At 45.7% G+C, this 10,739-nt stretch overlaps 1 long non-coding RNA gene across 1 annotated transcript; it reads right to left on the bottom strand.

Annotated features, from left to right (window-relative positions):
* Positions 1 to 6,888: 6,888 nt before the first annotated feature.
* On the bottom strand, positions 6,889 to 7,816 carry LOC115246677 (uncharacterized). Its single transcript, XR_003885767.1, has 4 exons — positions 7,697 to 7,816; positions 7,323 to 7,576; positions 7,095 to 7,219; positions 6,889 to 6,963 (listed from the first exon to the last, which is right to left on the bottom strand). It is a non-coding gene; the product is annotated as an uncharacterized lncRNA (long non-coding RNA).
* Positions 7,817 to 10,739: the final 2,923 nt, after the last annotated feature.

The following is a 10,739-nucleotide window of genomic DNA, read 5'->3' on the forward strand; positions in this document are numbered from 1 at the left end:
AGTCATTATAAATCACTGTGGATGCCTTCATCATGTATCCTGTCAAGTGAAGAGAGTGTGTGTGTGTGTGTGTGCGTGTGTGTGTGTGTGTAAGCACGAGTACAGTATCCGAAAGGTGAGCCAGGACGATAGGGACGAGCAGGGGTGTGAGAACAGTGCGCTTGTCTGTCAGTGAGTCTTTTTTTATAGGCTAAGTGTAAACTTAACTTCTTGGGGGGGTTGGAGAGTCAGATGTGCGAGCTTTATTGTGACGTGCAGATAATGAAGCTGAGAGCCGCTGCCAGCGCTGGAGGAAGGTTATCATCCCGAGCGGACAGCTGGTACCAGGCCGAAGGTTACACAGTGATATTGTCCTCTTTCTTCAGCCAGGCTGCACAATTCAGACCCTCCTGTGGCATTGAGAGCGTTCTGGCAAAGGGTGGACGTGACGCTTCACGTCTCCAAAGGACACGTAGTGCAGCTATGCTATGCAGCTAGCTTAGCAAGGAACCGCAGCGCGAAATAACCCTGATTTGAAAACTGGTTCTCCCTCCCAGCACTGTTCAACACAACAAGGAGACGTTCTGGACCAGTGGGTAACTCTTTGGGTTGTTATTTGATGTTCTGAATCAATAAAGTGGTTTTTTAAAAGTCTAAAAACGTTTCTGTGGTAAACATCAGAGAGAGCATGGAGCCGCCCTCTTCATTAACCCCCCCCCCCATCTTTGTCAGGCTGGGCGGAGCAGCTTCCAGACTCTCCCCCGTCGGGCGATCAACGCACACCTGAGACTGATCTCCAGTCAATCACCCACACCTGCCGTTCTCTTTAAAAGCCTGGCCAACTCCCCAATCATCGCCCATTCCTTGTTAACCCCCCCCCCCCCCTGTGGTACAGCCTGGCTCCTAAAACTTTGTGTGCAAGTTCTTTTTCCTGTTTCCAGTTCCGTACCGATTGTCAGTCTCTCCTGCAGCTCGGCACCGCCCAGCCTGCTCCAGTTTGACCGAGTTTGTCTGCTTCCAGCACCACTTGGTTTTGCCCTGAACCAACTTTCATTAAATCTTAATTCCAGCTTCACCCAGTGGTGTGTGTCTGCATTTGGGGTCTTGATTCAGATGTTATGCATGTATCTGTGAGTACTGAGATACGTATTTAACTATCAGTGTGAGGACCTTTTTGAGACGGGAGGACATTTTGGCCAGAATTTAATGTTATCGTTAGCTATGAGAGACGTGTGTGTGTGTGTGCGTGTGCGCGCTCTTGTCCGAGAGAGAGAGAGAGAGATCCCGGGCCAAGAAAAGTATTTTATTCATTCTCTGCACACCTTCATATATATATATATATATAAACAAAAGCTTCCAAAGTGATGGATGGATTTTATTTTTCCTGGCCAGTCCCAGGTTAGCCTTTCCTGGGCATATCAGCCGCCCGTGATCGGAGAGGGTGATTTCGGTTGGTGTTGTGTTCAGTAGCTCTGAAGGCATTCGTAAAATATCAAACTCACTTAAGTTGCAAGCAACACAATCACAGCAACGGTGGTGAAAATACACGTGGAAAGGGGCGGAGCCAATTGGACACAGATGAGAAACATGGAGCTGGTTAGATGGGAGTGGGAGAGGAGAGGGAGGTGGGCGGAGACAAAAATGGACACTGTAACACATTGTAATAGGCTGTAATAGACTGTAATAGGCTTTAATAGGTTGTAATAGACTGTAATAGACTGTAATAGGCTGTAATAGGCTGTGATAGACTGTAACAGGCTGTAATAGGCTGTAATAGGCTGTAATAGACTGTAATAGGCTGTAATAGGGTGCCAGTGGTTGGTGCTGTGACCTGACACTGGAAAATGGTCCTAATCAGGCTCTGGTCCAACATTTTCAAGGCTTTCCATCATTTTCAACACATTAATTGAATATTTGTTGAACATTCGAAGGTTTGTGTTATTTTTGTGCAACATCGCTATGACAACAATAGGCGTTGAGGCGGGCTAACCGGTGCTACCCGGTAGTTGGGTGGAGCTGGTTACTGTCAAAGGAGACGCGCCGTAAGGACCAAAGTCTTTACCTCCTGTTTGAAGACTTGAGCCACTTGGTGTTGGCAGTTCCTGCCCAGCTAATGTATTCATGTAGGTTCACTGCCAGCTGTCGCCTTCCGCGAGGCGCTCAGCCAGCCTGCGATGGCGCTGCCCTCGCTGCCCCGTTCCAGTGGTGTGGAAATCTGTTGCAGGAGCTCGTCAAGGTCACCTCGGCGGAGGGCAGCACAGCTCCACATACATCGCTCTTTGGGAAATGGAGTTTTACCAGTAACCCAAGCTGGTAAACCAGCAGAGGTCATATTCTATCACAAATGCTCGCCACGTGGAGTCAAACAATTAGATGAATATGTCACCTTGTTTATTTGATTGCTATGCAGGCTCCCCAGTAAAATCAATTTTCACACTTCCAATTGAAACCCTTAATTGAGAGAGGTTCTTCCCCTGTTTCAGCGGCGTCTGAGACGCGCTGATGGATATCTGATTAAGCAGGCGCCACGGGGAAACGGCGGCCGGCGGCTCTGCTCTGTGGGGGAAAAAATGAAGACTTGAGCAGACAAATCAAAATGCAAAGCAGAATCCCACCAGGAGGTATGTTAATGTGGGAGTCTGCACCTGCGCGAGATGGGACGCCGCCACCGTTTCTCTGCACACACACATCCAATAATACTACCAGAGAACCTTTAGTGCCGGAAGGCCATTGAAAAGCACGTGATCAATGAACAATTTTCCACCCATTTGTTAATCCCTAATCAATTCTGATTGACTAAATGTGCTAAGTAGTAAATACTTTTAAATAAACTAATTGTTTTAATTTTGTTGGGGTTCAGGGTTGTGTCTGGCTTTGTCCTGCAGGGGGTGGTGTGGAGCACAACTGGCGGCAGCTGGCACTGCAGGCGGGCGCACCTGTCGGCAATTTACATCTCACCACCTCCTTCAGCAGGTTGTGCCTGCCTGTCAGTGCCAGGGTGGGGTTTGGACTTCCCTCGTCATGTGTTGGTGTCGTTGGGTTTCCCTTGTTGTGTGTTTGGTTTCCGTTGCCAGAGTGTGGTTTTGCCTCTGGTTTTGAGTTTCCTGCAGTCCTGGGGGGGCTGCTTCTGTTCCCGAGGTTCCTGCAGTCCAGGGGGGGCGCTTCTGTTCCCGAGGTTCCTGCAGTCCTGGAGGGCCGCTTCTGTTCCCGAGGTTCCTGCAGTCCAGGGGGGGCGCTTCTGTTCCCGAGGTTCCTGCAGTCCAGGGGGGGCGCTTCTGTTCCCGAGGTTCCTGCAGTCCTGGAGGACTGCTTCTGTTCCCGAGGTTCCTGCAGTCCTGGGGGGCTGCTTCTGTTCCCGAGTGCTCTGCAGTCCTGGGGGGCTGCTTCTGTTCCAGTGTTCCCTCGGCGGTCTTGGAGGACTGCTTCTGTTCCCTGGTGCTCTGCAGTCCTGGAGGACTGCCTTCGTCTTCCTTGTGTTGTTGTCCCCCCTCCTGTAAATAAAACCTTTTGACCCTTTTACCACTGTGTCCTGGCCTGCATTCGGGTTCTCTTAAAAACCCACGTTTCTGTAACAAATTTAGGCTAACTAATCTACAATATTGACATCTTTAATATGTATAAAGATACTTAAAGATAGTATAATCATTACAGTCTGGTTCTTTTAGGAAGGCAGGGTTGTCTAATCTTCAACCTTCCTGAATATTCTGCTAATCTTTCCTGTAATCTTTATGCTGTATTTTAACCAGGATTGGCTCACGTTAGAAAGACATCAGCTCTGTGTGAAATAAACGTCACATTCCTTTAACGAGAGGGAAAATAACACGACAATTAGCTTTGCACCATATCCTCCAGAACTAATGAAGGGCTAATGCTAGCACGCCGCGCTGTATCAATGAGGAGTGGCTCGTTTGAAGGTCTGAGCTAATTACCTCCTGAAAATAAAATAAAGCTCTGAAGTGTCAAATCACGACATCCTCCATCCGTATTTTACACAGGTGCTTCACTTTAAATGACAGAGCACTCTCCAGGCAAACGCTCCGGCGGATTAACCGATGCACGTCAACATGTGGATGCAGATTTTTTCCGAGCAGGCTGGGTGTGTTGGCCGTAATCCGGTTAGCTAGCTTTCACTAAATTAAAAAAAATAACAATACCAATAAACAAGACCAAACTCTACAATATACAGTATGCAGCAAATTCTGTCGAAAAGGCAATTTTGGATGAAGCACTCCATCACATCGGACCCAAATATTTCCCGAACAACAGCAGCATAACATTAGCATGAATCAACGGTGAAAGATGATTTATGGCACAGCTGCATGACAACAGTTGTGTGTTGGGAACAAAGCACTTGTCCCTAAATAATTCATGAGCCATAATAAGATACTTGGTACACAGTGTTATGAGATAAGGGAAGGTTGCAGCTGAAGGGGTGGGGTGGAGGATGGGGGGGTGTTGTAAATGAACATTTTTCAGCTAAAATGTAAATTGGCCGTTAAAACCCAAGACGAAACATAACCTAGACTGCAACAGGGGTAACTGAGGACCTCTCCCTGTTTGCTGGAGCGTTAAGTTATTCTGGCCTGTGGACACGTCAACTTCTGCAACAACAAAAGGAGGCGTGGACGAGAGCGACGCCGTTTGACAACACTTCTCCTTTGCCATGCTCACCTTCGTTGTCCTGTGTTGTCGTGCGTCTGCGGGCTAGGGTGCTAACGAGGCTTCATGCTATGGAATGTGATCACAAAGCATTCGACTGTCGCTACAGGAACGGAGTGAAAACATGAATTAGTCACACGTGCAGAATTTAGTTTTTGACTAAAAGGGAGGCTTTGGCATCGCAGTTTCAGAGTCCAGAAAGAGGATCTGGAGTAAAACTGGGATATACTGCTCAGGAAGAGCAGTGTACGGTACAATGATCCTAACTGACAGCCTTGAACATCCTAGTTAGTGCACTATTTAGGGAATAGGGAGTGATTTGGGACGTTTCTTGGCCTTTCAATTAAAAATTGACTTCCCTCCTCAGCTCATTTGTTTCCATCTCCTCTTTCATCTATTTAATCCCTGAAATATTTAACGTACAAGTGCCTTTGTTTGGGGAATTAGAGATTTTAGGTTAATTTGTGCATTTCTCTCACCTTTTTCTGCTTTGGCTCTTCATAATATGCATAAAATATGGAACAAACCCCTCTAACAGGGTGTGTGATGAATCTGGACCAACAGGAAATGGCCTGAAACCCAAGGCCACCGAAACCCAAAAGCCTAAAATAAATAAATAGAAAGAACTTTTTTGACCACAGATAGTTACCATAGCAACACTAAGGTTGGGCAGCATCACCAGACCAGGCTACCTGAGACAGGAGGAGGTTGGAGTTGTCCAAATGTTTGGTTAAAAAAAATCATTAAAATGAGAGAAACACAAACTGCATCTATATTGACAGGTTCCACATCCGCTGAGGAAGGCGGAGGAAGAGTGGCCGCTATTCAGGACTAAAAGTCAAAGGCATTCGGAGAAAGTTCTCTGTATTTGTCTGCAGAGAACACATTTACAGCGATTAATTTCCTGCTCTGGCATTCTTTCCATAATGAGCAGGGAGGTGTTCATTACAGGGAACGGCCTCTACTTCTGCCAATTAGGGCCAAATGATTAGCAAATAGATGTAGTGACATTGCAGATGTAATTGTCTTTCAGACAGCAGTTGTACACCTGCCCTCAACATTGGTCCTTCATGTGATTTTGTCCCAGAGGATCATCTTTCCCTCCACGTTTTTACTGTATTTAACTTAATATGTCTGAATCTCCTGATGACTTGAAAAGGGCTGTTGGAGGGTTCCAACGTGATTTTAAGGATGACGTTAGAATCAGTTGCTAAGCCAGGTTAGGGGGTTTAGTGGGGGTAAGGATGGTTAGGGTTGAGGTGAAGGGCTGGAGAGGGTACTGTCCATGACAGTACTCAAAAAGATACATGTACAAGGACGTGTGTGTGTGTGTGTGTGTGTCTGTGTGGGTGTGTGTGTGTGTCTGTGTGTGTGTGTGTACCCGCTGGTGAACTTTTAACCCCAGGTCAAGCAGCTGCTTTATGAATTCTGGGTAACTCGCTCTTGTTAGTTCGGTCTTTAAACCATCTTTTCTTGCTTTCATATGCCAGGACTACACTGAATTTTTGCACATAGCACATGGTCAAGGACCAGCTCACACTGATGCAACTTGACATTAAGTGAAGCTAGCTGTTATTTTAGCGAGTGGTGATCTGGATGGGTGCTGCAGATGTGCTGACACTTGAGCCTGAAGTGAACCCTTTTTACATATTTTAACTTCCACTGTGACAATCCTGCAGAGAGGATGTGAGTAAATGATAGACAGGTCTGCATTCAGCCTCCTTCATCCCCATGTTAGCCTGCTCATCTTTTCCTGTATGTTGCTGTTATTGCCACCAAATTGGCACTGTTGTGTCCTCTCAGTCGTTGTGATGGCCGGATTGAGTTGAGGAATAAAAGATTTTGCCTTTGTGAGAAAGAAAAAAAGGTTCTGATGTGCCATCTGTTGAAAGTCATGATTTCCATAAGAAGTAAAATGCACGCTGAGGAAAAAGTCAAGGACACATTCTGGAGCGGAGTTTAGAATGTTGAAATTTTACAGGTGAAAACAGCACTTCCTGTTACCTTGGTGGTGCTTTTGTGCAGGTGTGTCGAGCATCCCATTAGAAGATACGGACACAGAGAATCTTCCATAAATTAATCATTACACTCCCAGCAAAGAGCCCCATAAATTATAGATTTGAAGACTTGTATTATTGTACAAGTTGGACTTATTTCATAAGAAGACGGACAAGAAAAGGCAGACAGTCAAAATTCAGCTCAAACAGGAGTCCACAGTTTGGTCTCACTGTTGGCGGAGGAGGGAAACGTCTCAGAAAGATGACAGCAAATTTTGGATTTTCTATCCAAAAGGAGACGACAGTCCTCCTCCAGAGTGAGCTGCGCCTTCACCGCAACAGAAGCAAATCCTAATTCAAAGTTCCTCCAAATAAATCACGCACATTAGCACAAACAGGCAGCGTGTAAAAAGTTGAAGACAAAAGATCGTCCTCTGTCTCGCTGGAGAGCATAATCACCTCAATAAAAGTGTCTCTCCTCCCTTTGAAGCCAGTCGCTATAAATAACCTGCCAGTGTTGCATGGTGGGGCTGCAGAGAAACCTGAGCTGAGAGTGCCCTCTATGTGCAGGTTGGTGTTGCCTCCTGAAAACCAGTCCAGAATTCACACATTTGGGCACATTTCACGGATGATGAGCTCCAGCTTCTACAGAATAAAGACAGAAATTATCAGCTCCCTCTCAGCAACCTGTCTCACTCTCCCTTTTTCCTCGCAGCCTTCGCATTAAAGCGGCAGAGGCAAAAGTCAGAGGCTTCCACTTCCTGCTGCCACCTCTTAAGTGCAGTGTCATCCAAAGTCAAATGAGGAAGCGAGGCCAGATCAAAGCAGCAAAGCGAGATCTTCACTGTCTGACTTCATCTCCGCTAAAGCCCGAGAAACACTGTCACAACCTCAGATGCTCAGAAATGATTATCTTCCTGGCCTCCGTATTCCCTCCAGCACTGGTGGAGACACACACACACACACACACACACACACACACACACACACACACACACATAATCGTATTCCTATATTCATGGGGCAAACGGAAATTGCTAACCAACCAAGAATTTACCCACCTCCAACCCCCAAACCTTGATTCACTGTCTTAACCCTCAAAATATTGCGGAGACCAACCAAAAGGCCCCCACTCTGCAAGGAAGTCCTCACTTTTCTAGTAGAATGAGGATTTAGGTACTCCATATGTATTAAATACAAGGACACGGACACACGCATTTACACGCCTACGTGCGGGTGCGCACACACACACACTCACACACAAAGCTTGGTTGCATAAGTGGAATCAAAGCTGGTTTACATCAAAGCTTCTTAACAAGTCCATTATATGGATACAAAAGCTGCAATTAAGTCGAAGCAAAAAAAAAAACAGGCTTGGATCAAAATTCCTCAGCATTTGGATTCTGCACCCAGAAAGCCAATAAGATATATCAGATACATCAGACAGTTTGTTATTCAGTCCACTGTTAAATGGAGCCTTTTTTCTTTTTTCTTCTTGCATCGCTGCTGCTGATTCTGATCTTATTCTTGATTTTCAACTGCTGGAGTTGTCTGCTTATTTTACTCTGATCGGAAACATACCACTGAGTCCTCCTGCCTGTCAAGGTTAAATTATTTAAAAAGAAGGAAAAGAAATCTTTGTAATATCATTTTATAGCCGACGCGAATACAAATCACGAGATTTCTCAAGGTGTGACGCAGCATTACCAAGACCCAACCAGCAGTAGCATTTGCTGCATTTGTCAGGATACGTTGTCATGATACTTAGCATCCATGAAAAAAGCTGCAAGCTGAAGGACGCAAAACTCCACTCCGAGCAGCCTTGAAAACATGTGGGAAGTATTTTAAGAGAAGAAAAATTACGCCCTTCTTTCTTTTGCGAGGATAAAATAATACGGGTCAATTTCAACAGATGTGCCGACGTTTTTGCAAGGATACAAGAAATACATGTTAACGTGACGGTTGACCCAAATGTAGCAAACGACCAGCAACAAATGCTGCCAGATTTACAGCACACCCTCAAGGGGCCGTCAAAGCATTTCCCTTAAAAGTGGATTCAAGCTGAAATATATTTCCTCTGCAAGGTGGGTTGGCGCTCCCTCAGAGAGGAGGAGAAGCTCAGTCATTCAGGATTAGCTAGAGTAGAGCCTCTGCTCCTTCGCACCTGTTCCAGATGCCTCCCTAGAGAGGTGTTCTCAGCATGAGGAGGACCCAAGAGATACCTGTACTGGAGAGTCTCTGTTTTTCACCTAGCCTGGGAACGCCAAGGAAGGAAGTGTTGGGAGAGGGGAGTCTGGGCATCTCTGCTTTGCCTCCCAGCCCTGGATAAAGCAGATGAGGAGATGAGGCATCCCTTGCCAAGCCAAACCAATCCAGGCCACTAGTTTAAAAGTGGCACGAGACACACCCTGGAGATGCCGGAGGGATTCAATCTCCTATCTAGGCAAAGAGATTTCTTTCATGATCAGGATCCGGATCAACATGACAAGTTGTTTCCGTGTGTGTGCTATTTGGTGGGGACAGTTTCTTTATAAAGGGTCTTCCTGACACTGAGCTACACTGATCCAGTCAGCAAGCGGCAGAACACCAACGGCAGAAAGAACCGCCAGTTCTTCGTTTCACAACACAGTGTCGGAGCAGACAGATGTGCTGATGTGCCATCTATAGCCGCGGGCCTTTTCTGACTTCTAAAGGCTTCTGCTGTCAAAGTGGGGCGCCCGGGAGAGCATGACACAAAAGTTAAATGAAGGTTAAATGGAGGCACTTCAAAGTGGGCGATCTTCACAGAAAAATAACGGGAGAAAGGTTAATGTGTGTCTTGTTGAGACAGCGGAGCAGCTTGTAGCTTTTGGGCATGATGATTTGAGGTCCAGTTTGGGTCAGAACGCTTTGAGGAGCCCCGTTTATTGGTTTAATTCACACCGTGTTGGCGTGCGGCGTGATACCAGCATTGCACGGTGACCAATTCTGTAGCAGCGAAGGCAACATTTCGGGTTTTATACCTGTGCTGGGAATATTTGGAAAACAGCCATTAAGCTGTGCTATGACGGGTGCCTCTGAAATACTGGTGGCAGATTTACTCGCGCCAGAAAAGGCGAGATTCATCTTGTGACACAGCGTAAATATTCTGCAGGTGTTGAGAGAGGGCAGCTTAGAAGTGTTGATGTACATTTGAAATCCAATTAAATCAAAAATAAACAAAATTTAAGATTTGAAATTAAATAAAGGTATTGGAAAACACGCTTTAAATACAATTTTGCAAATTTATGCTGGTTTCGGCCAATGACCTCTGCAAAACAAACTGTTTTTTCCCCTCTTGGGATTGTCTGCATGCGTCTGAATTCATGTACACATTTGCTTCCCTCCATGTGTAGTTAAATTGATTAAAAGCAAATTAGGCGTAGTGAAAATTAAATTGAATAAAAATGGTTTCCTGCAGTATTTATCAAATAGTTTGTCATCTGTGCTCAGTATCGACAGTTGTTTCCCCCCTGAGCACACCCCAGGGCAACTAGCTCGGTCCACTACGCTTTTCAGCATTTATTAAAATTACGTTTTATGTTCTGAACAACAGAAGATCCGCTCCGATCACCAAACCATGTGGTTTGTATGACGTGAGATGCAGAAAAATTAACTGTTATGATCCACGTATGCAAACCTCCTGGCAGGCGATCGACTTCACCCCTTCGTTCCGTTTCCATAGTCTGATCAGGTGCTCCTGAAAAAGATCGAGGCTTGCTGCAGAGTCAGAGCGAGCACAGAGGGATGGCGGTCCAGCCTTTCATCGTTTAAATGGTCCATTTTTCGATTAAACTAAAAGACAACAGGAAGTATAAAGAGAAACTTGTTAATGTGTGTGTAGAGTTAATGTGCGGCTCGCTGAAAATTATTATTATTTACAGTAGTTTAGGCTTTGGAACAGTGATTAATCATCTGCCCAGATTAGACATAATTATAATTATATGAAAGTGGCTGAAACAAGTTGCTCCAAACTTTAGCCGAGTTGGGATGATCCAAGCATCAAATCAGAATGATTCCCAGATGTGTCCGTTGGAATTTGTTGTGGACATGTCCAGTTGGGGGTAGACCCAGGACATGGTGGAG

Source organism: Takifugu rubripes, chromosome 18 (genome assembly GCF_901000725.2).
Source record: "Takifugu rubripes chromosome 18, fTakRub1.2, whole genome shotgun sequence".
NCBI classification, from domain to species: Eukaryota; Metazoa; Chordata; class Actinopteri; order Tetraodontiformes; family Tetraodontidae; genus Takifugu; species Takifugu rubripes.